Raw genomic sequence first — 22,678 nt, 5'->3', positions numbered from 1 at the left:
GACCAACTGCGATTTTGAATAGAACCTCACCCTGGGAGAACAATCTTCATGACCATGGTATCTCCTATGCAAAATAAGTATGATTTGGGATAGGGCTGGGGAGGGCCGCTGCTCAGGCACATCTCTGTCAAGTAAAGGAGATTCAACTGAGGCAGCACAAGGGAACTCACATCTGGGGACAACAACTGCAGGGAGAACACATATTTTCAGATGAACATGGGAGGGCAAAAGGCTGCCTAATACTGAAGCACCCCCAAACAACAAACCAAATGCAACAACTAGTGCAAGCATTCCTGGGGGAAGGCCTGCAGCAGATGGATTTGCATATGGTTATGTCATCCAAGTAGTGGGTCAAAGTTGGCTTCAACCCTCGTCTGCATATGAAAAGAGAAAAGGGGCGTGCAGGGCATGGCGGCCTTTTGCGGCGCTTGGATGACCCCTAGTTCACATTAAACACCCCCACCCTCCTTCGGTGTGGGGCTCATGTTGGCAATGCCCCAGCCCCTGAAGCATTCAAGCTGATTTCTTGCAGCAGCTTGGCACTGTAACAGCTCCAGAGCTGCTCTGTAAGGCAAGTAAAAGGGTGTGGGCCCTGCAGCACTACCTGTAGTTCGCATTGTGTGTTGGAAGGCACAAAGTAAGCAGACAGGAGGAGAAGTCAGGATAGTGCACAAGGGTATAGAAGGGAGGGGCTCAAAAAAAAAGAAGTGGAAACAGACAGCAAACTAGGCTGGAGAGAGACCTGAGACAAAGAGATCTGAATTATATGAAAGCCGACCAGTGGAAACACAAATTATGCAGTCAAGTGTCCCACATTTGGGGAAATCGCAGGAGCAGCACACCCAGAGTGCAATGGGTGAGCCTTGCCCTGGGAGAAGCACCTTCCTGATCATAGTATCTCACCTGGCAGGTAAGTAGGAGTTGGGCTAGAGCTGGGGAGGGTCGCTGCTCGGGCACCCCCCTGTCAAGTGAAGGAGATCCAACTGAGGCAGCACAAGGGAACTCTCGAAAGAAGAACAAGGCTAGAGGAAGATCTGAGACAAATAAATCTGACTTTTACCAGAGCTGACCAGAGGAAAGCACAAACACAGTCCCCCACTACCACAAATAATGCAGTCGAGTTTCCCACATTTGGGGAAATCACAGGGGTCAGCATACCCAGAATGCAATGAATGAACCTCACCCTGGGAGAACAATCTTCATGACCATGGTATCTCCTATGCAAAATAAGTATGATTTGGGATAGGGCAGGGGAGGGCCGCTGCTCAGGCATATCTCTGTCAAGTAAAGGAGATTCAACTGAGGCAGCACAAGGGAACTCTCATCTGGGGACAACAACTGCAGGGAGAACACATATTTTCAAATGAACATGGGAGGGCAGAAGGCTGCCTAATACTGAAGCACCCCAAAACAACAAACCAAATGCAACAACTAGTACAAGCATTCCTGGGGGAAGGTCTGCAGAAGACGGATTTGCATACAGTGATGTCATCCAAGCAGTGGGCCAAAGTTGGCTGGAACCCTCATCTGCATATGAAAAGAGAAAAGGGGTATGCAGGGCATGGCGGCCTTTTGCGGCGCTTGGATGACCCCTAGTTCGCATTAAACACCTCCACCCTCCTTCGGTGTGGGGCTCATGTTGGCTATGCCCCAGCCCCTGACGCATTCAAGCTGATTTCTTGCAGCAGCTGGGCACTGTAACAGCTCCAGAGCTGCTCTGTAAGGCAAGTAAAAGGGTGTGGGCCCTGCAGCACTACCTGTAGTTCGCATTGTGTGTTGGAAGGCACAAAGTAAGCAGACAGGAGAAGTCAGGATAGTGCGCAAGGGCATAGAAGGGAGCGGCTCAAGAAAAGAGAAGTGGAAACAGACAGCAAACTAGGCTGGAGAGAGACCTGAGACAAAGAGATCTGAATTATATGAGAGATGACCAGGGGAAACACAAATTATGCAGTCAAGTGTCCCACATTTGGGGAAATCGCAGGAGCAGCACACCCAGAGAGCAATGGGTGAGCCTTGCCCTGGGAGAAGCACCTTCATAATCATAGTATCTCACCTGGCAGGTAAGTAGGAGTTGGGCTAGAGCTGGGGAGGGTCACTGCTCAAGCACCCCCCTGTCAAGTGAAGGAGATCCAACTGAGGCAGCACAAGGGAACTCTCGAAAGAAGAATAAGGCTAGAGGAAGAAATGAGACAAAGAAATCTGACTTTTACCAGAGCTGACCAGAGGAAAGCACAAACACAGTTCCCCACTACCACAAATAATGCAGTCGAGTTTCCCACATTTGGGGAAATCACAGGGGTCAGCATACCTAGAATGCAATGAATGAACCTCACCCTGGGAGAACAATCTTCATGACCATGGTATCTCCTATGCAAAATAAGTATGATTTGGGATAGGGCTGGGGAGGGCCGCTGCTCAGGCACATCTCTGTCAAGTAAAGGAGATTCAACTGAGGCAGCACAAGGGAACTCTCATCTGGGGACAACAACTGCTGGGAGAACACATATTTTCAGATGAACATGGGAGGGCAGAAGGCTGCCTAATACTGAAGCACCCCCAAACAACAAACCAAATGCAACAACTAGTACAAGCATTCCTGGGGGAAGGTTTGCAGAAGACGCATTTGCATAAAGTGATGTCATCCAAGCAGTGGGCCAAAGTTGGCTGGAACCCTCATCTGCATATGAAAAGAGAAAAGGGGTATGCAGGGCATGGCAGCCTTTTGCGGCGCTTGGATGACCCTTAGTTCGCATTAAACACCCCCACCCTCCTTCGGTGTGGGGCTCATGTTGGCAATGCCCCTGCCCCTGAAGCATTCAAGCTGATTTCTTACAGCAGCTTGGCACTGTAACAGCTCCAGAGCTGCTCTGTAAGGCAAGTAAAAGGGTGTGGGCCCTGCAGCACTACCTGTAGTTCGCATTGTGCGTTGGAAGGCACAAAGTAAGCAGACGGGAGAAGTCAGGATAGTGCGCAAGGGCATAGAAGGGAGCGGCTCAAGAAAAGAGAAGTGGAAACAGACAGCAAACTAGGCTGGAGAGAGACCTGAGAAAAAGAGATCTGAATTATACGAGAGCCGACCAGGGGAAACACAAATTATGCAGTCAAGTGTCTCACATTTGGGGAAATCGCAGGAGCAGCACACCCAGAGTGCAATGGGTGAGCCTTGCCCTGGGAGAAGCACATTCATAATCATAGTAACTCACCTGGCAGGTAAGTAGGAGTTGGGCTAGAGCTGGGGAGGGTCGCTGCTCAAGCACCCCCCTGTCAAGTGAAGGAGATCCAACTGAGGCAGCACAAAGGAACTCTCGAAAGAAGAATAAGGCTAGAGGAAGAAATGAGACAAAGAAATCTGACTTTTACCAGAGCTGACCAGAGGAAAGCACAAACACAGTTCCCCACTACCACAAATAATGCAGTCGAGTTTCCCACATTTGGGGAAATCACAGGGGTCAGCATACCCAGAATGCAATGAATGAACCTCACCCTGGGAGAACAATCTTCATGACCATGGTATCTCCTATGCAAAATAAGTATGATTTGGGATAGGGCTGGGGAGGGCCGCTGCTCAGGCACATCTCTGTCAAGTAAAGGAGATTCAACTGAGGCAGCACAAGGGAACTCTCATCTGGGGACAACAACTGCAGGGAGAACACATATTTTCAGATGAACATGGGAGGGCAGAAGGCTGCCTAATACTGAAGCACCCCCAAACAACAAACCAAATGCAACAACTAGTGCAAGCATTCCTGGGGGAAGGCCTGCAGCAGATTGATTTGCATATGGTTATGTCATCCAAGCAGTGGGTCAAAGTTGGCTTCAACCCTCGTCTGCATATGAAAAGAGAAAAGGGGCGTGCAGGGCATGGCGGCCTTTTGCGGCGCTTGGATGACCCCTAGTTCGTATTAAACACCTCCACCCTCCTTCGGTGTGGGGCTCATGTTGGCTATGCCCCAGCCCCTTAAGCATTCAAGCTGATTTCTTGCAGCAGCTGGGCACTGTAACAGCTCCAGAGCTGCTTTGTAAGGCAAGTAATAGGGTGTGGGCCCTGCAGCATTACCTGTAGTTTGCATTGTGCATTGGAAGGCACAAAGGGGTATATTTACTAAGATTCGTAATTTCCGAAAATAGGTCAAAGTTCAATCACGAATGACATCGGCAGTGTAAAACTGCAACTTTTTGAATTGATTACGACTAATTTACTAAGCTGTCGTATTCGTGTTTTTCTTTTCTTCCGATGTCGATGTCATTCGTGTTTTTTTACCTAATTTAACGGCAGTGATTAGCAAAACACTGCCGTTTTTTTTTACAATCAATCTCGGCCGGATTTGTGTGATCCGTGCTGGGGTTTTTTTTTTTTTTTTTTTTAAAGTAAACAATGTAATTTTTTAAAAAAAAATGCGTGGGGTCCCCCCTCCTAAGCATAACCAGCCTCGGGCTCTTTGAGCCGATCCTGGTTGCAGAAATATGTGGAAAAAAATGACAGGGGTTCCCCCATATTTAAGCAACCAGCATCGGGCTCTGCGCCTGGTCCTGGTCCCAAAAATACGGGGGACAAAAAGAGTAGGGGTCCCCCGTATTTTTAAAACCAGCACCGGGCTCCACTAGCTGGACAGATAATGCCACAGCCGGGGGTCACTTTTATACAGCGCCCTGCGGCCGTGGCATCAAAAATCCAACTAGTCACCCCTGGCCGGGGTACCCTGGGGGAGTGGGAACCCCTTCAATCAAGGGGTCCCCCCCCCCCCAGCCACCCAAGGGCCAGGGGTGAAGCCCGAGGCTGTCCCCCCCCATCCAATGGGCTGCGGATGGGAGGGCTGATAGCCTTTGTTGTAAAATAAAAGATATTGTTTTTAGTAGCAGTACTACAAGTCCCAGCAAGCCTCCCCCGCATGCTGGTACTTGGAGAACCACAAGTACCAGCATGCGGCGGAAAAACGGGCCCGCTGGTACCTGTAGTACTACCACTAAAAAAATACCCAAAAAAACACAAGACACACACACCGTGAAAGTATAATTTTATTACATACATACATACACACATACATACATACATACTTACCTTATGTTCCCACGCAGGTCGGTCCTCTTCTCCAGTAGAATCCAAGGGGTACCTGTTGAATAAATTATACTCACGAGATCCAGGGGTCCAGGCTCCTCAGCAAATCCAGGGATAATCCACGTACTTGAATAAAACAAAAAAACGGTTGCCCGACCACGAACTGAAAGGTGACCCATGTTTGCACATGGGTCACCTTCCCACGAATGCCAGAAACCCACTTTGCCTTCTGGCTAAGTGGGTTTCTTCAGCCAATCAGGGAGTGCCACGTTGTAGCACTCTCCTGATCAGCTGTGTGCTCCTGTCTTCACTGACAGGCGGCACACGGCAGTGTTACAATGTAGCGCCTATGCGCTACATTGTAACCAATGATGGGAACTTTCTGCCCTGCGGTTGACCTAAAGTGACGTCACCGCTGAGCAGAAAGTTCCCATCATTGGTTACAATGTAGCGCATAGGCGCTACATTGTAACACTGCCGCGTGCTGCCTGTCAGTGAGGACAGCAGCACACAGCTGATCAGGAGAGTGCTACAACGTCGCACTCCCTGATTGGCTGAAGAAACCCACTTAGCCAGAAGGCAAAGTGGGTTTCTGGCATTCGTGGGAAGGTGACCCATGTGCAAACATGGGTCACCTTTCAGTTCGTGGTCGGGCAACCGTTTTTTTGTTTTATTCAAGTACGTGGATTATCCCTGGATTTGCCGAGGAGCCTGGACCACTGGATCTGGTGAGTAGAATTTCTTCAACAGGTACCCCTTGGATTCTACTGGAGAAGAGGACCGACCTGCGTGGGAACATAAGGTAAGTATGTATGTATGCGTGTATGTATGTAATAAAATTATACTTTCACGGTGTGTGTGTCTTGTGTTTTTTTGGGTATTTTTTTAGTGGTAGTACTACAGGTACCAGCGGGCCCGTTTTTCCGCCGCATGCTGGTACTTGTGGTTCTCCAAGTACAAGCATGCGGGGGAGGCTTGCTGGGACTTGTAGTACTGCTACTAAAAACAATATCTTTTATTTTACAACAAAGGCTATCAGCCCTCCCATCCGCAGCCCATTGGATGGGGGGGGACAGCCTCGGGCTTCACCCCTGGCCCTTGGGTGGCTGGGGGGGGGACCCCTTGATTGAAGGGGTCCCCACTCCCCCAGGGTACCCCGGCCAGGGGTGACTAGTTGGATTTTTGATGCCACGGCCGCAGGGCGCTGTATAAAAGTGACCCCCGGCTGTGGCATTATCTGTCCAGCTAGTGGAGCCCGGTGCTGGTTTTAAAAATACGGGGGACCCCTACTCTTTTTGTCCCCCGTATTTTTGGGACCAGGACCAGGCGCAGAGCCCGATGCTGGTTGCTTAAATATGGGGGAACCCCTGTCATTTTTTTCCCCATATTTCTGCAACCAGGATCGGCTCAAAGAGCCCGAGGCTGGTTATGCTTAGGAGGGGGGACCCCACGCAATTTTTTTTAACAACAAAAAAAACTTTCCCACCCCTTCCCATTGATATACATGCACGGATCTCATGGATCCCTGCATGCATCTCAAATCACGAATAAAAAAAGCAGGTCTGGTTTTTTTTAGGACTTTTTTGCGAATTGTAATTTTTCACGGCAGTGTTTTGTGTTTTTTTGCTTAGTAAATGACCGAGATTCGTATCTAAACAGGCGTAATTTGACCGATGGTGTATTCATTCGTAATTTTTTACCTGAACTAGCAAAAAATTACGAATGCCCTCATCACTGCCGTGATTAGTGTTTAGTAAATGACCGAGATTGACCGAGATGACACTTTGATGAAAAAACGGCATCTCGGTCAAAATCGGGAGCTTAGTAAATATACCCCAAAGTAAGCAGACGGGAGAAGTCAGGATAGTGCGCAAGGGCACTTACTTACTTAATTTCCTAGTTTCCTCTGGTCAGCTCTGGTAAAAGTCAGATTTCTTTGTCTCAGATCTTCCTCTAGCCTTGTTCTTCTTTCGAGAGTTCCCTTGCGCTGCCTCAGTTGGATCTCCTTCACTTGACAGGGGGGTGCCCGAGCAGCTACTAGGCTGGAGAGAGACCTGAGACAAAGAGATCTGAATTATACGAGAGCCGACCAAGGGAAACAAAAATTATGCAGTCAAGTTTCCCACATTTGGGGAAATCGCAGGAGCAGCACACCCAGAGTGCAATGGGTGAGCCTTGCCCTGGGAGAAGCACCTTCATGATCATAGTATCTCACCTGGCAGGTAAGTAGGAGTTGGGCTAGAGCTGGGGAGGGTCGCTGCTCGGGCACCCCCCTGTCAAGTGAAGGAGATCCAACTGAGGCAGCGCAAGGGAACTCTCGAAAGAAGAACAAGGCTAGAGGAAGATCTGAGACAAAGAAATCTGACTTTTACCAGAGCTGACCAGAGGAAAGCACAAACACAGTCCCCCACTACCACAAATAATGCAGTCGAGTTTCCCACATTTGGGGAAATCACAGGGGTCAGCATACCCAGAATGCAATGAATGAACCTCACCCTGGGAGAACAATCTTCATGACCATGGTATCTATTATGCAAAATAAGTATGATTTGGGAAAGGGCTGGGGAGGGCCGCTGCTCAGGCACATCTCTGTCAAGTAAAGGAGATTCAACTGAGGCAGCACAAGGGAACTCTCATCTGGGGACAACAACTGCAGGGAGAACACATATTTTCAGATGAACATGGGAGGGCAGAAGGCTGCCTAATACTGAAGCACCCCCAAACAACAAACCAAATGCAACAACTAGTGCAAGCATTCCTGGGGGTGGGCCTGCAGCAGATGGATTTGCATATGGTGATGTCATCCAAGCAGTGGGTCAAAGTTGGCTTCAACCCTCGTCTGCATATGAAAAGAGAAAAGGGGCGTGCAGGGCATGGCGGCCTTTTGCGGCGCTTGGATGACCCCTAGTTCGCATTAAACACCTCCACCCTCCTTCGGTGTGGGGCTCATGTTGGCTATGCCCCAGCCCCTTAAGCATTCAAGCTGATTTCTTGCAGCAGCTGGGCACTGTAACAGCTCCAGAGCTGCTCTGTAAGGCAAGTAAAAGGGTGTGGGCCCTGCAGCCCTACCTGTAGTTCGCATTGTGCGTTGGAATGCACAAAGTAAGCAGACGGGAGAAGTCAGGATAGTGCGCAAGGGCATAGAAGGGAGTGGCTCAAGAAAAGAGAAGTGGAAACAGGCAGCAAACTAGGCTGGAGAGAGACCTGAGACAAAGAGATCTGAATTATATGAGAGCCGACCAGGGGAAACACAAATTATGCAGTCAAGTGTCCCACATTTGGGGAAATCGCAGGAGCAACACACCCAAAGTGCAATGGGTGAGCCTTGCCCTGGGAGAAGCACCTTCATGATCATAGTATTTAACCTGGCAGGTAAGAAGGAGTTGGGCTAGAGCTGGGGAGGGTCGCTGCTCGGGCACCCCCCTGTCAAGTGAAGGAGATCCAACTGAGACAGCACAAGAGAACTCTCAAAAGAAGAACAAGGCTAGAGGAATATCTGAGACAAAGAAATCTGACTTTTACCAGAGCTGACCAGAGGAAAGCACAAACACAGTCCCCCACTACCACAAATAATGCAGTCGAGTTTCCCACATTTGGGGAAATCACAGGGGTCAGCATACCCAGAATGCAATGAATGAACCTCACCCTGGGAGAACAATCTTCATGACCATGGTATCTCCTATGCAAAATAAGTATGATTTGGGATAGGGCTGGGGAGGGCCGCTGCTCAGGCACATCTCTGTCAAGTAAAGGAGATTCAACTGAGGCAGCACAAGGGAACTCTCATCTGGGGACAACAACTGCAGGGAGAACACATATTTTCAGATGAACATGGGAGGGCAGAAGGCTGCCTAATACTGAAGCACCCCCAAACAACAAACCAAATGCAACAACTAGTACAAGCATTCCTGGGGGAAGGTCTGCAGAAGACGCATTTGCATACAGTGATGTCATCCAAGCAGTGGGCCAAAGTTGGCTGGAACCCTCATCTGCATATGAAAAGAGAAAAGGGGTATGCAGGGCATGGCGGCCTTTTGCGGCGCTTGGATGACCCTTAGTTCGCATTAAACACCCCCACCCTCCTTCGGTGTGGGGCTCATGTTGGCTATGCCCCAGCCCCTTAAGCATTCAAGCTGATTTCTTGCAGCAGCTGGGCACTGTAACAGCTCCAGAGCTGCTTTGTAAGGCAAGTAAAAGGGTGTGGGCCCTGCAGCACTACCTGTAGTTTGCATTGTGCATTGGAAGGCACAAAGTAAGCAGACGGGAGAAGTCAGGATAGTGCGCAAGGGCATAGAAGGGAGCGGCTCAAGAAAAGAGAAGTGGAAACAGACAGCAAACTAGGCTGGAGAGAGACCTGAGACAAAGAGATCTGAATTATACGAGAGCCGACCAAGGGAAACAAAAATTATGCAGTCAAGTTTCCCACATTTGGGGAAATCGCAGGAGCAGCACACCCAGAGTGCAATGGGTGAGCCTTGCCCTGGGAGAAGCACCTTCATGATCATAGTATCTCACCTGGCAGGTAAGTAGGAGTTGGGCTAGAGCTGGGGAGGGTCGCTGCTCGGGCACCCCCCTGTCAAGTGAAGGAGATCCAACTGAGGCAGCGCATGGGAACTCTCGAAAGAAGAACAAGGCTAGAGGAAGATCTGAGACAAAGAAATCTGACTTTTACCAGAGCTGACCAGAGGAAAGCACAAACACAGTCCCCCACTACCACAAATAATGCAGTCGAGTTTCCCACATTTGGGGAAATCACAGGGGTCAGCATACATAGAATGCAATGAATGAACCTCACCCTGGGAGAACAATCTTCATGACCATGGTATCTCCTATGCAAAATAAGTATGATTTGGGATAGGGCTGGGGAGGGCCGCTGCTCAGGCACATCTCTGTCAAGTAAAGGAGATTCAACTGAGGCAGCACAAGGGAACTCTCATCTGGGGAAAACAACTGCAGGGAGAACACATATTTTCAGATGAACATGGGAGGGCAGAAGGCTGCCTAATACTGAAGCACCCCCAAACAACAAACCAAATGCAACAACTAGTGCAAGCATTCCTGGGGGAAGGCCTGCAGCAGATGGATTTGCATATGGTTATGTCATCCAAGCAGTGGGTCAAAGTTGGCTTCAACCCTCGTCTGCATATGAAAAGAGAAAAGGGGCGTGCAGGGCATGGCGGCCTTTTGCGGCGCTTGGATGACCCCTAGTTCGCATTAAACACCTCCACCCTCCTTCGGTGTGGGGCTCATGTTGGCTATGCCCCAGCCCCTTAAGCATTCAAGCTGATTTCTTGCAGCAGCTGGGCACTGTAACAGCTCCAGAGCTGCTCTGTAAGGCAAGTAAAAGGGTGTGGGCCCTGCAGCACTACCTGTAGTTCGCATTGTGCGTTGGAATGCACAAAGTAAGCAGACGGGAGAAGTCAGGATAGTGCGCAAGGGCATAGAAGGGAGCGGCTCAAGAAAAGAGAAGTGGAAACAGACAGCAAACTAGGCTGGAGAGAGACCTGAGACAAAGAGATCTGATTTATACGAGAGCCGACCAGGGGAAACACAAATTATGCAGTCAAGTGTCCCACATTTGGGGAAATCGCAGGAGCAACACACCCAGAGAGCAATGGGTGAGCCTTGCCCTGGGAGAAGCACCTTCATGATCATAGTATTTAACCTGGCAAGTAAGAAGGAGTTGGGCTAGAGCTGGGGAGGGTCGCTGCTCGGGCACCCCCCTGTCAAGTGAAGGAGATCCAACTGAGACAGCACAAGAGAACTCTCAAAAGAAGAACAAGGCTAGAGGAATATCTGAGACAAAGAAATCTGACTTTTACCAGAGCTGACCAGAGGAAAGCACAAACACAGTCCCCCACTACCACAAATAATGCAGTCGAGTTTCCCACATTTGGGGAAATCACAGGGGTCAGCATACCCAGAATGCAATGAATGAACCTCACCCTGGGAGAACAATCTTCATGACCATGGTATCTCCTATGCAAAATAAGTATGATTTGGTATAGGGCTGGGGAGGGCCGCTGCTCAGGCACATCTCTGTCAAGTAAAGGAGATTCAACTGAGGCAGCACAAGGGAACTCTCATCTGGGGACAACAACTGCAGGGAGAACACATATTTTCAGATGAACATGGGAGGGCAGAAGGCTGCCTAATACTGAAGCACCCCCAAACAACAAACCAAATGCAACAACTAGTACAAGCATTCCTGGGGGAAGGTCTGCAGAAGACGCATTTGCATACAGTGATGTCATCCAAGCAGTGGGCCAAAGTTGGCTGGAACCCTCATCTGCATATGAAAAGAGAAAAGGGGTATGCAGGGCATGGCGGCCTTTTGCGGCGCTTGGATGACCCTTAGTTCGCATTAAACACCCCCACCCTCCTTCGGTGTGGGGCTCATGTTGGCTATGCCCCAGCCCCTTAAGCATTCAAGCTGATTTCTTGCAGCAGCTGGGCACTGTAACAGCTCCAGAGCTGCTTTGTAAGGCAAGTAAAAGGGTGTGGGCCCTGCAGCACTACCTGTAGTTTGCATTGTGCATTGGAAGGCACAAAGTAAGCAGACGGGAGAAGTCAGGATAGTGCGCAAGGGCATAGAAGGGAGCGGCTCAAGAAAAGAGAAGTGGAAACAGACAGCAAACTAGGCTGGAGAGAGACCTGAGACAAAGAGATCTGAATTATACAAGAGCCGACCAAGGGAAACAAAAATTATGCAGTCATGTTTCCCACATTTGGGGAAATCGCAGGAGCAGCACACCCAGAGTGCAATGGGTGAGCCTTGCCCTGGGAGAAGCACCTTCATGATCATAGTATCTCACCTGGCAGGTAAGTAGGAGTTGGGCTAGAGCTGGGGAGGGTCGCTGCTCGGGCACCCCCATGTCAAGTGAAGGAGATCCAACTGAGGCAGCGCAAGGGAACTCTTGAAAGAAGAACAAGGCTAGAGGAAGATCTGAGACAAAGAAATCTGACTTTTACCAGAGCTGACCAGAGGAAAGCACAAACACAGTCCCCCACTACCACAAATAATGCAGTCGAGTTTCCCACATTTGGGGAAATCACAGGGGTCAGCATACCCAGAATGCAATGAATGAACCTCACCCTGGGAGAACAATCTTCATGACCATGGTATCTCCTATGCAAAATAAGTATGATTTGGGATAGGGCTGGGGAGGGCCGCTGCTCAGGCACATCTCTGTCAAGTAAAGGAGATTCAACTGAGGAAGCACAAGGGAACTCTCATCTGGGGACAACAACTGCAGGGAGAACACATTTTCAGATGAATGTGGGAGGGCAGAAGGCTGCCTAATACTGAAGCACCCCCAAACAACAAACCAAATGCAACAACTAGTGCAAGCATTCCTGGGGGAAGGCCTGCAGCAGATGGATCCAGTAACAGCTCCAGAGTTGCTCTACAAGACAAGTAAAAGGGTGTGAGCCCTGCAGCACCACCTGTACTTTGCATACACACATATATAGGACAGCATCTCTTATATGCCCCAGGGTCAATAAAATAGTATCCTTATCTAGGGTATCAATCCCCTCAGATAAGGTATCCGTCCATGCTGCTACAGCACTACACACCCAGGCCGACGCAATTGCCGGTCTGAGTAAGGTACCCAAATGTGTATAAATGGACTTCAGGGTTATCTCCTGTTTGCGGTCAGCAGACTCTTTGAGGGTAGCCGTATCCTGGGACGGGAGGGCTACCTTCTTGGATAAGCGTGTTAATGCTTTGTCCACCCTAGGGGAGGATTCCCATCTTAACCTATCCATTGATGGGAAAGGATACGCCATAAGAATCCTTTTGGAAATCTGCAGTCTTTTATCTGGAGATTCCCAAGCTTTTTCACATAACTCGTTCAGCTCGTGTGAGGGGGGAATGGTTACCTCAGGCTTCTTTCCCTTGTACATATGTACCCTCTTGTCAGGGACAGGGGGTTCCTCTGTGATGTGCAAAACATCTTTCATTGCCATAATCATATATCGAATGGATTTTGCCAATTTTGGCTGTAACTTTGCATCATCGTAATCGACACTGGAGTCAGAATCCGTGTCAGTATCTGTGTCAACAATCTGGGATAGTGGGCGCTTATGAGACCCTGACAGTCCCTGCGACATAGGATCAGGCATGGGTTGAGACCCTGACTGTCCCGAAGCTTCAGCCTTGTCTAATCTTTTGTGCAATGAGTTTACACTAGGGATGTGCACTTGAAATTTTTCGGATTTTGTGTTTTGGTTTTGGGTTCGGTTCCGCGGCCGTGTTTTGGGTTCGAACACGTTTTGGCAAAACCTCACCGAATTTTTTTTGTCGGATTCGGGTGTGTTTTGGATTCGGTGTTTTTTTCAAAAAACCCTAAAAAACAGCTTAAATCATAGAATTTGGGGGTCATTTTGATCCCAAAGTCTTATTAACCTCAAAAACCATAATTTCCACTCATTTTCAGTCTATTCTGAACACCTCACACCTCACAATATTATTTTTAGTCCTAAAATTTGCACCGAGGTCGCTGGATGACAAAGCTAAGCGACCCAAGTGGCCGACACAAACACCTGGCCCATCTAGGAGTGGCACTGCAGTGTCACGCAGGATGGCCCTTCCAAAAAACACTCCCCAAACAGCACATGACGCAAAGAAAAAAAGAGGCGCAATGAGGTAGCTGTGTGACTAAGCTCAACGACCCAAGTGGCCGACACAAACGCCTGGCCCATCTAGGAGTGGCACTGCAGTGTCACGCAGGATGGCCCTTCCAAAAAACACTCCCCAAACAGCACATGACGCAAAGAAAAAAAGAGGCGCAATGAGGTAGCTGTGTGACTAAGCTCAGCGACCCAAGTGGCCGACACAAACACCTGGCCCATCTAGGAGTGGCACTGCAGTGTCACGCAGGATGGCCCTTCTAAAAAACACTCCCCAAACAGCACATGATGCAAAGAAAAAAAGAGGCGCAATGAGGTAGCTGTGTGACTAAGCTCAACGACCCAAGTGGCCGACACAAACACCTGGCCCATCTAGGAGTGGCACTGCAGTGTCACGCAGGATGGCCCTTCCAAAAAACACCCCCCAAACAGCACATGACGCAAAGAAAAAAAGAGGCGCAATGAGGTAGCTGTGTGAGTAAGCTAAGCGACCCTAGTGGCCGACACAAACACCTGGCCCATCTAGGAGTGGCACTGCAGTGTCACGCAGGCTGGCCCTTCAAAAAACTACTCCCCAAACAGCACATGACGCAAAGAAAAAAAGAGGCGCAATGAGGTAGCTGTGTGAGTAAGCTAAGCGACCCTAGTGGCCGACACAAACACCTGGCCCATCTAGGAGTGGCACTGCAGTGTCACGCAGGATGGCCCTTCAAAAAACACTCCCCAAACAGCACATGACGCAAAGAAGAAAAAAAAGAGGCGCAATGAGGTAGCTGTGTGAGTAAGCTAAGCGACCCTAGTGACCAACACAAAAACCTGGCCCATCTAGGAGTGGCACTGCAGTGTCACGCATGATGGCCCTTCAAAACAATACTCCCCAAACAGCACATGACGCAAAGAAAAATTAAAGAAAAAAGAGGTGCAAGATGGAATTGTCCTTGGGGCCCTCCCACCCACCCTTATGTTGTATAAACAGGACATGCACACTTTAACCAACCCATCATTTCAGTGACAGGGTCTGCCACACGACTGTGACTGAAATGACGGGTTGGTTTGGACCCCCACCAAAAAAGAAGCAATTAATCTCTCCTTGCACAAACTGGCTCTACAGAGGCAAGATGTCCACCTCATCATCATCCTCCGATATATCACCGTGTACATCCCCCTCCTCACAGATTATCAATTCGTCCCCACTGGAATCCACCATCTCAGCTCCCTGTGTACTTTGTGGAGGCAATTGCTGCTGGTCAATGTCTCCACGGAGGAATTGATTATAATTCATTTTAATGAACATCATCTTCTCCACATTTTCTGGAAGTAACCTCGTACGCCGATTGCTGACAAGGTGAGCGGCGGCACTAAACACTCTTTCGGAGTACACACTTGTGGGAGGGCAACTTAGGTAGTGTCACAACTGAGGGCCTGAGCTGACGGGAGGCAGCCTCAGTTGTAGGGGCTGAGATGTACCGGAACCTGGGAGGTTGTATCAGACCCCTGGACATGTAAGTAACATAATAACTGCCCGAAGGCGTGACCACGACAACTTAGATAAAAGTCAATGATGTTTATTATGACAACTCCGCATCACAGCAGCAATAAAGGAAAACGTAAAAGTCAGCAAAGAATAAATACAGTTCCTGAGTACTACAGCATGGCAGGAGCCACAGGGCACTGGTAGTGTGAGATAGTTCTTATGATCTTCTAGATGGAAAGTCCTTACCAGGCCCGGCTGTAGCAATGGAGATAACCCAGGATTGTACCAGCTGGTGTTCCAGGAAGAGCTGGGTTGCTGAAGGTAAAACAGCTGCTGTGGATACTGGCTGGAACCAGACTGTTGTTAGCACGGAGTGGATACTGGCTGGAACCAGTTAAATAATAAATGAACTTTGGGAGCGATGAAATGTGAACTGAAATGTAGAACTTGAGAGCGGAGAAATAATAATTCCGGTGGAGAGTGGTAAAGTGTAGAAAGGACACCGGCCCTTTAAGGGAAGCTGTATTCTGCTGGAAGCTGAGGCTGGAAGCAGGTAGTGTTGTAGCTGGAAACAGATGAATCCACAATGGATTGGAGAGTCAGGCTACACCGCAGGTGGAATGCTGGTGCGGGTCTCTATGGTGGAAGTCTTGAGACAGGAGCTGGAACCTGGAAGACAATCATAGAAGAGAGACAAACAGGAACTAGGTTTGACAACCAAAGCACTGACGTCTTCCTTGCTCAGGCACAGCTTACTTATACCTGCAGCAAGGAAGGGGTTGGCTAGGCAATTATGCAAATCAACAATACAAACAGCAGATTGGTGGAAATGATCAGATGACAGAATCCAAGATGGCTGCGCCCATGCAGACACTTGGAGGGAAGTTTGGTTTGTAATCCATGTGGTCTGGGAAACAGTAATGGCGGCGCCGGCCACCGGAGACAGGAGACGCCAGGCTGATAGATGCACATTTAACCACGCGGGCACAGCGGAGGCCGCGGCTGATGAAAACACCACTCTGACACTCTGCATGTGGAAACTCAGGAACAGCGGAATCTGGTCCTGGAACGCTGAGCCCGCCTTAGGAGGCATCTGAAGGGTAAGTAATGGCGTCCAGATACCCGGATCGTGACAGCACCCCCCCCTTTAGGAGTGGCCCCAGGACACTTCTTAGGCTTTAAAGGAAACTTTGCGTGGAAATTTCGGACCAAGGCAGGAGCATGGACGTCAGAGGCATTGGTCCAAGAGCGTTCTTCAGGACCATAGCCCTTCCAGTCAATGAGATACTGAAGTTGACCGTAACGGTGACGTGAGTCCAGGATCTTGGCCACTTCATACTCAACGCCTCGTTGAGTTTGGACTTTCGGAGTTGGTGGAAGTGAGGAATGAAACCGATTCAAGATTAGCGGTTTCAACAGGGAAACATGGAATGTCCTGGGTATTTTTAAGAAGGGAGGTAACTGGAGTCTGTAAGCAACAGGATTGATGACTTGATCAATTTTAAAAGGACCGATGTAGCGAGGTGCAAACTTCATACTGGGAACTCTTAACCTCAAATTCTTCGTGGATAACCATACCCGATCACCCACCTTGAGAGCAGGAACTGCTCGACGCTTCTTATCCGCAAACTTCTTGTACCTGAACGATGCCTTGAGCAGAGCTGATCGTACGCTCTTCCAGATATTGGCAAACTGATGCAAGGTGATATCCACTGCGGGAACAGAAGTTGCTGGAAGCGGTTGGAACTCAGGGACTTTAGGGTGGAATCCAAAGTTGGTGAAGAATGGTGTTGAAGAAGATGAAGAATGATACTGGTTGTTATGACAGAACTCGGCCCAGGGAAGTAATTGAACCCAGTCATCTTGAGAGGAGGACACATAGATGCGGAGGAAGGCCTCCAAGTCCTGATTCACCCTCTCAGTTTGACCATTGGTCTGAGGATGGTAAGCCGTGGAAAACTTTAACTTGACTTGGAGGACTTGACATAAACTTCGCCAGAATTTGGCTGTGAATTGAACTCCTCGATCTGAGATAATTTCTTCTGGAAGACCGTGGAGTCGGAAGATCTCTTGTATGAATACTTGAGCCAACTTGGAAGCTGACGGAAGACCGGTGAGAGGAATGAAGTGTGCCATCTTGGTGAACCGGTCAACTACCACCCAGATGGTATTGAACTTGTTGCACATGGGCAAATCTGTAATAAAATCCATCGACAAATGGGTCCATGGTCGACGGGGAACAGATAGTGGAACCAGTTGCCCCGCAGGCGACTGGCGGGATACTTTATGTTGAGCACACTTTGGGCAAGATGCAATAAACTCCAAAACGTCCTTTTTCAGAGTTGGCCACCAATAGGACCTAGAGATAAACTCCAGGGTTTTTTGGATACCTGTATGTCCGGCAAAACGGGAAGCATGGGCCCAATGCATGAGCTTCTTCCTTAGTGTCGGCTTCACAAAACTTTTCCCTGATGGGGGCGTAGAGTCCATCCCTACCGTGGAGAATGCCAACGGATTTATAATAGGATGCTTGTCTGAAGACTCTGACTCATTTTCTTGCTCCCATGAGCGGGAAAGGGCATCGGCCTTGCGATTCTGAGAGCCCGGACAGAACTGGAGTTTAAAGTCGAACCTGGAAAAGAAAAGTGCCCATCTGGCCTGACGAGGGTTGAGACATTGTGCGCCTTTTAGATATAGAAGGTTCTTGTGGTCTGTAAGGATGGTGATTGAATGAGAAGCTCCCTCCAACAGATATCTCCACTCCTCTAGAGCGAGCTTGATGGCTAGCAACTCCTGGTCGCCAATGGCATAGTTGCGCTCCGCTGGGGAGAACTTCCGTGAGAAGAAACTGCAAGGATGTAAATGACCATCTTTAGCCCTCTGAGATAACACCGCTCCTACTCCAACGGAGGAGGCATCCACCTCTAAGATGAAAGGAGAGTCGACGTCAGGCTGTTTCAGGACAGGTGCAGAGATGAACCTCTGTTTTAAAAGATGAAAAGCTTGCATGGCTTCTTCAGACCACTTGGACGGGTTAGCACCCTTCTTGGTGAAAGCAGTAATAGGCGCCACAATGGTGGAAAAGTCTCGTATAAACTTTCGGTAATAATTGGCGAACCCTAAGAACCTCTGGACCCCTTTGAGGGTTAAGGGTACTGGCCAATTCTGGATTGCTTGTAGTTTCTCAGGATCCATCTCTAGTCCGGAACCGGACACAATGTACCCTAGAAACGGAATGGACTTGACTTCAAAGACGCATTTCTCTAATTTGCAGTAGAGATGATTGACACGGAGACGGGACAGAACCTCCTTTACCCAGAAACGATGTTCCTCTAAATTGTTGGCAAAAATGAGGATATCATCTAGATAGACCACGACATGACGGTATAGAATGTCTCTGAAGATCTCATTGACGAAATGCTGGAAGACAGCTGGAGCATTGCTCAATCCGAAGGGCATGACGAGGTACTCATAATGTCCGTCACGGGTGTTAAATGCGGTCTTCCACTCGTCACCCTCACGGATCCGGATGAGATTGTATGCACCTCTCAGGTCCAGCTTTGTAAAGATGGTAGCTCCGCTAACTCTGTCAAAGAGCTCAGTAATCAGGGGTAAAGGATAGCGGTTCTTGATGGTAATGTCGTTCAAACCTCTGTAGTCGATGCACGGCCGCAGACCACCATCTTTCTTCTTTACAAAAAAGAAGCCTGCGCCGGCTGGAGAAGAAGAAGGTCGAATGAACCCCTTTGCTAGGTTCTCTTTTATGTATTCCTCCATAGAATGCGTCTCGGGGAGAGACAACGGATAAGTTCGGCCTCGAGGTGGAACCTTCCCTGGAACGAGATCAATCGGGCAGTCCCATTCTCTATGAGGGGGAAGGATATCAGCAGAAGCTTTACTGAACACATCCGTGAAATCTTGATATGGAGGAGGTGGAACATCAGACGACCTGGGGGAAGAGGAACAGACAGGCAACACTTTAAACAAACATGTCTTAGTACAGGAGGAACCCCATGCCAGGATTTGCGTAGTCGTCCAATCAATTGTAGGATTGTGAAGACGGAGCCATGGAAGGCCCAGGACCACAGGATGTGTGGCTCTTGGAATCACTAAAAGTGAAATAAGTTCGGAATGAAGAACTCCCACTCTCAGACGAACTGGTAGAGTCCTTAGAGAAATAACTGTATCAAAAATTTTACTGCCATCCACAGCAGTTAAGGAAAAGGACGAAGGAAGTCTCTCGGTGGGTAGGGACCACCGTTTAACATAGGCTTCGGTAATAAAGTTCCCAGCTGCTCCGGAATCCAGGAGGGCAATGACGTTCTGATAACGTTGAGCAACTTGAAGCGAGACTGGGAGGTTACAATCTTGAGGAGATGGAGAGGAGATCATTACTCCTAGCCGGCCCTCTCCTTGGCGAGCTAGGATTTGGAGTTTCCCGGACGTTTGGGACAGGCATTAATGGTGTGAGACGGAGCTGCACAGTACAAACAGAGAAACTCGGAGAGACGTCTTCGGCGCTCAGCAGGAGTTAAACGGGAACGGCCAATTTGCATGGGTTCATCTTTAGTTGGTGACAGTTGGCGAGGAGGAGGAGCAGAAGATTTTGGAGCAGATGATCTTCCACGCTCAGTTGCTCTCTCTCTGAAACGTAAGTCAACTTTCGTACAAAGTGAGATTAACTCATCTAACTTGGAGGGTAAGTCTCTGGTAGCTAACTCATCTTTAATACGCTCGGATAAACCATGCCAGAATGCAGCATACAGGGCCTCGTCGTTCCATGCCAGTTCGGATGCCAGGATCTGGAACTGTATAAGATATTGTCCTACAGTACGTGATCCCTGGCGTAAACGGAGAATCTCAGACGAAGCTGAAGTTACCCGGCCTGGCTCGTCGAAGATGCGCCTGAATGTTGACACGAATGCAGTGTAAGAAGATAGCAGGGTGTCGGACCTCTCCCATAACGGTGATGCCCAATCGAGGGCTGAGCCACTGAGAAGAGAAATAATGTAGGCAATTTTTGTACGGTCACTGGGGAAATTGCCAGGTTGTAGCTCAAACTGAATCTCACACTGGTTGAGAAATCCCCTGCAGAATCTTGGAGATCCGTCAAATTTTGCTGGCGTTGGAAGATGAAGACGTGGAGCAGGAATGGGTAAGGTGGGTGGGGTTATAGCTGGAGTCACTGTGGTTGACGCACCAGACGCGCCTGATCCACGGAGAGTGGTCTGAATCCCATCCAGCCGAGTAGAGAGATCCTGGAGACAGCGGATGATGTGGCCCTGTGCAGCCTCCTGATGTTCTAGTCGGGCTGCCAGTTCTTGCATCGGCCTGGCCGCTTGATCCTGGTCTCCGGCTGGATTCATTAGGTCAGTGCTTACTGTCACAACTGAGGGCCTGAGCTGACGGGAGGCAGCCTCAGTTGTAGGGGCTGAGATGTACCGGAACCTGGGAGGTTGTATCAGACCCCTGGACATGTAAGTAACATAATAACTGCCCGAAGGCGTGACCACGACAACTTAGATAAAAGTCAATGATGTTTATTATGACAACTCCGCATCACAGCAGCAATAAAGGAAAACGTAAAAGTCAGCAAAGAATAAATACAGTTCCTGAGTACTACAGCATGGCAGGAGCCACAGGGCACTGGTAGTGTGAGATAGTTCTTATGATCTTCTAGATGGAAAGTCCTTACCAGGCCCGGCTGTAGCAATGGAGATAACCCAGGATTGTACCAGCTGGTGTTCCAGGAAGAGCTGGGTTGCTGAAGGTAAAACAGCTGCTGTGGATACTGGCTGGAACCAGACTGTTGTTAGCACGGAGTGGATACTGGCTGGAACCAGTTAAATAATAAATGAACTTTGGGAGCGATGAAATGTGAACTGAAATGTAGAACTTGAGAGCGGAGAAATAATAATTCCGGTGGAGAGTGGTAAAGTGTAGAAAGGACACCGGCCCTTTAAGGGAAGCTGTATTCTGCTGGAAGCTGAGGCTGGAAGCAGGTAGTGTTGTAGCTGGAAACAGATGAATCCACAATGGATTGGAGAGTCAGGCTACACCGCAGGTGGAATGCTGGTGCGGGTCTCTATGGTGGAAGTCTTGAGACAGGAGCTGGAACCTGGAAGACAATCATAGAAGAGAGACAAACAGGAACTAGGTTTGACAACCAAAGCACTGACGTCTTCCTTGCTCAGGCACAGCTTACTTATACCTGCAGCAAGGAAGGGGTTGGCTAGGCAATTATGCAAATCAACAATACAAACAGCAGATTGGAGGAAATGATCAGATGACAGAATCCAAGATGGCTGCGCCCATGCAGACACTTGGAGGGAAGTTTGGTTTGTAATCCATGTGGTCTGGGAAACAGTAATGGCGGCGCCGGCCACCGGAGACAGGAGACGCCAGGCTGATAGATGCACATTTAACCACGCGGGCACAGCGGAGGCCGCGGCTGATGAAAACACCACTCTGACACTCTGCATGTGGAAACTCAGGAACAGCGGAATCTGGTCCTGGAACGCTGAGCCCGCCTTAGGAGGCATCTGAAGGGTAAGTAATGGCGTCCAGATACCCGGATCGTGACAGGTAGAATAAAGCCAGTTTGTGCAAGGGCCTCCAAATTGCCTCTTTTTCTTGCCAGTATAAGTACGGACTGTCTGACGTGCCTACTTGGATGCGGTCACTCATATAATCCTCCACCATTCTTTCAATGGGGAGAGAATCATATGCAGTGCCAGTAGACGACATGTCCGTAATCGTTGGCAGGTCCTTCAGTTCGGACCAGATGTCAGCATCAGCAGTCGCTCCAGACTGCCCTGCATCACCGCCAGCAGGTGGGCTCGGAATTCTGAGCCTTTTCCTCGCACCCCCAGTTGCGGGAGAATGTGAAGGAGGAGATGTTGACAGGTCGCATTCCGCTTGACTTGACAATTTTCTCACCAGCAGGTCTTTGAACCCCAGCAGACTTGTGTCTGCCGGAAAGAGAGATCCAAGGTAGGTTTTAAATCTAGGATCGAGCACGGTGGCCAAAATGTAGTGCTCTGATTTCAACAGATTGACCACCCGTGAATCCTTGTTAAGCGAATTAAGGGCTCCATCCATAAGTCCCACATGCCTAGTGGAATCGCTCTGTCTTAGCTCCTCCTTCAATGTCTCCAGCTTCTTCTGCAAAAGCCTGATGAGGGGAATGACCTGACTCAGGCTGGCAGTGTCTGAACTTACTTCACGTGTGGCAAGTTCAAAGGGCAGCAGAACCTTGCACAACGTTGAAATCATTCTCCACTGCGCTTGAGACAGGTGCATTCCACCTCCTATATCGTGCTCAATTGTATAGGCTTGAATGGCCTTTTGCTGCTCCTCCAACCTCTGAAGCATATAGAGGGTTGAATTCCACCTCGTTACCACTTCTTGCTTCAGATGATGGCAGGGCAGGTTCAGGCGTTTTTGGTGGTGCTCCAGTCTTCTGTACGTGGTGCCTGTACGCCGAAAGTGTCCCGCAATTCTTCTGGCCACCG

The 22,678-nt window shown here is 49.2% G+C and overlaps 13 non-coding genes and 3 pseudogenes across 13 annotated transcripts; all 16 read right to left on the bottom strand.

Annotated features, from left to right (window-relative positions):
* Window positions 1-755: 755 nt before the first annotated feature.
* On the bottom strand, window positions 756-918 carry LOC135005533 (U1 spliceosomal RNA). The gene has a single exon (XR_010206096.1). It is a non-coding gene; the product is annotated as a U1 spliceosomal RNA (small nuclear RNA).
* Window positions 919-1,070: 152 nt separating this feature from the next.
* LOC135005525 (U1 spliceosomal RNA) lies at window positions 1,071-1,234 on the bottom strand. Its single transcript, XR_010206088.1, has one exon. It is a non-coding gene; the product is annotated as a U1 spliceosomal RNA (small nuclear RNA).
* A 692-nt stretch (window positions 1,235-1,926) lies between these two features.
* On the bottom strand, window positions 1,927-2,068 carry LOC135005537 (U1 spliceosomal RNA; annotated as a pseudogene).
* Window positions 2,069-2,220: 152 nt separating this feature from the next.
* On the bottom strand, window positions 2,221-2,384 carry LOC135005528 (U1 spliceosomal RNA). The gene has a single exon (XR_010206091.1). It is a non-coding gene; the product is annotated as a U1 spliceosomal RNA (small nuclear RNA).
* Window positions 2,385-3,055: 671 nt separating this feature from the next.
* LOC135005538 (U1 spliceosomal RNA) lies at window positions 3,056-3,218 on the bottom strand. Its single transcript, XR_010206098.1, has one exon. It is a non-coding gene; the product is annotated as a U1 spliceosomal RNA (small nuclear RNA).
* A 152-nt stretch (window positions 3,219-3,370) lies between these two features.
* Window positions 3,371-3,534, bottom strand: LOC135005526 (U1 spliceosomal RNA). The gene has a single exon (XR_010206089.1). It is a non-coding gene; the product is annotated as a U1 spliceosomal RNA (small nuclear RNA).
* Window positions 3,535-7,123: 3,589 nt separating this feature from the next.
* Window positions 7,124-7,286, bottom strand: LOC135005532 (U1 spliceosomal RNA). Its single transcript, XR_010206095.1, has one exon. It is a non-coding gene; the product is annotated as a U1 spliceosomal RNA (small nuclear RNA).
* Window positions 7,287-7,438: 152 nt separating this feature from the next.
* On the bottom strand, window positions 7,439-7,602 carry LOC135005529 (U1 spliceosomal RNA). The gene has a single exon (XR_010206092.1). It is a non-coding gene; the product is annotated as a U1 spliceosomal RNA (small nuclear RNA).
* A 692-nt stretch (window positions 7,603-8,294) lies between these two features.
* On the bottom strand, window positions 8,295-8,436 carry LOC135005539 (U1 spliceosomal RNA; annotated as a pseudogene).
* A 152-nt stretch (window positions 8,437-8,588) lies between these two features.
* Window positions 8,589-8,752, bottom strand: LOC135005543 (U1 spliceosomal RNA). Its single transcript, XR_010206102.1, has one exon. It is a non-coding gene; the product is annotated as a U1 spliceosomal RNA (small nuclear RNA).
* A 671-nt stretch (window positions 8,753-9,423) lies between these two features.
* On the bottom strand, window positions 9,424-9,586 carry LOC135005531 (U1 spliceosomal RNA). The gene has a single exon (XR_010206094.1). It is a non-coding gene; the product is annotated as a U1 spliceosomal RNA (small nuclear RNA).
* A 152-nt stretch (window positions 9,587-9,738) lies between these two features.
* On the bottom strand, window positions 9,739-9,902 carry LOC135005527 (U1 spliceosomal RNA). Its single transcript, XR_010206090.1, has one exon. It is a non-coding gene; the product is annotated as a U1 spliceosomal RNA (small nuclear RNA).
* A 671-nt stretch (window positions 9,903-10,573) lies between these two features.
* Window positions 10,574-10,736, bottom strand: LOC135005540 (U1 spliceosomal RNA). The gene has a single exon (XR_010206099.1). It is a non-coding gene; the product is annotated as a U1 spliceosomal RNA (small nuclear RNA).
* Window positions 10,737-10,888: 152 nt separating this feature from the next.
* LOC135005542 (U1 spliceosomal RNA) lies at window positions 10,889-11,052 on the bottom strand. Its single transcript, XR_010206101.1, has one exon. It is a non-coding gene; the product is annotated as a U1 spliceosomal RNA (small nuclear RNA).
* A 682-nt stretch (window positions 11,053-11,734) lies between these two features.
* Window positions 11,735-11,886, bottom strand: LOC135005534 (U1 spliceosomal RNA; annotated as a pseudogene).
* Window positions 11,887-12,038: 152 nt separating this feature from the next.
* LOC135005541 (U1 spliceosomal RNA) lies at window positions 12,039-12,202 on the bottom strand. The gene has a single exon (XR_010206100.1). It is a non-coding gene; the product is annotated as a U1 spliceosomal RNA (small nuclear RNA).
* Between the last annotated feature and the right edge of the window lie 10,476 nt (window positions 12,203-22,678).

Source organism: Pseudophryne corroboree, unplaced genomic scaffold (genome assembly GCF_028390025.1).
Source record: "Pseudophryne corroboree isolate aPseCor3 unplaced genomic scaffold, aPseCor3.hap2 scaffold_2039, whole genome shotgun sequence".
Lineage (NCBI taxonomy): Eukaryota > Metazoa > Chordata > Amphibia > Anura > Myobatrachidae > Pseudophryne > Pseudophryne corroboree.
This window is presented reverse-complemented; position numbering and strand designations above follow the sequence as displayed.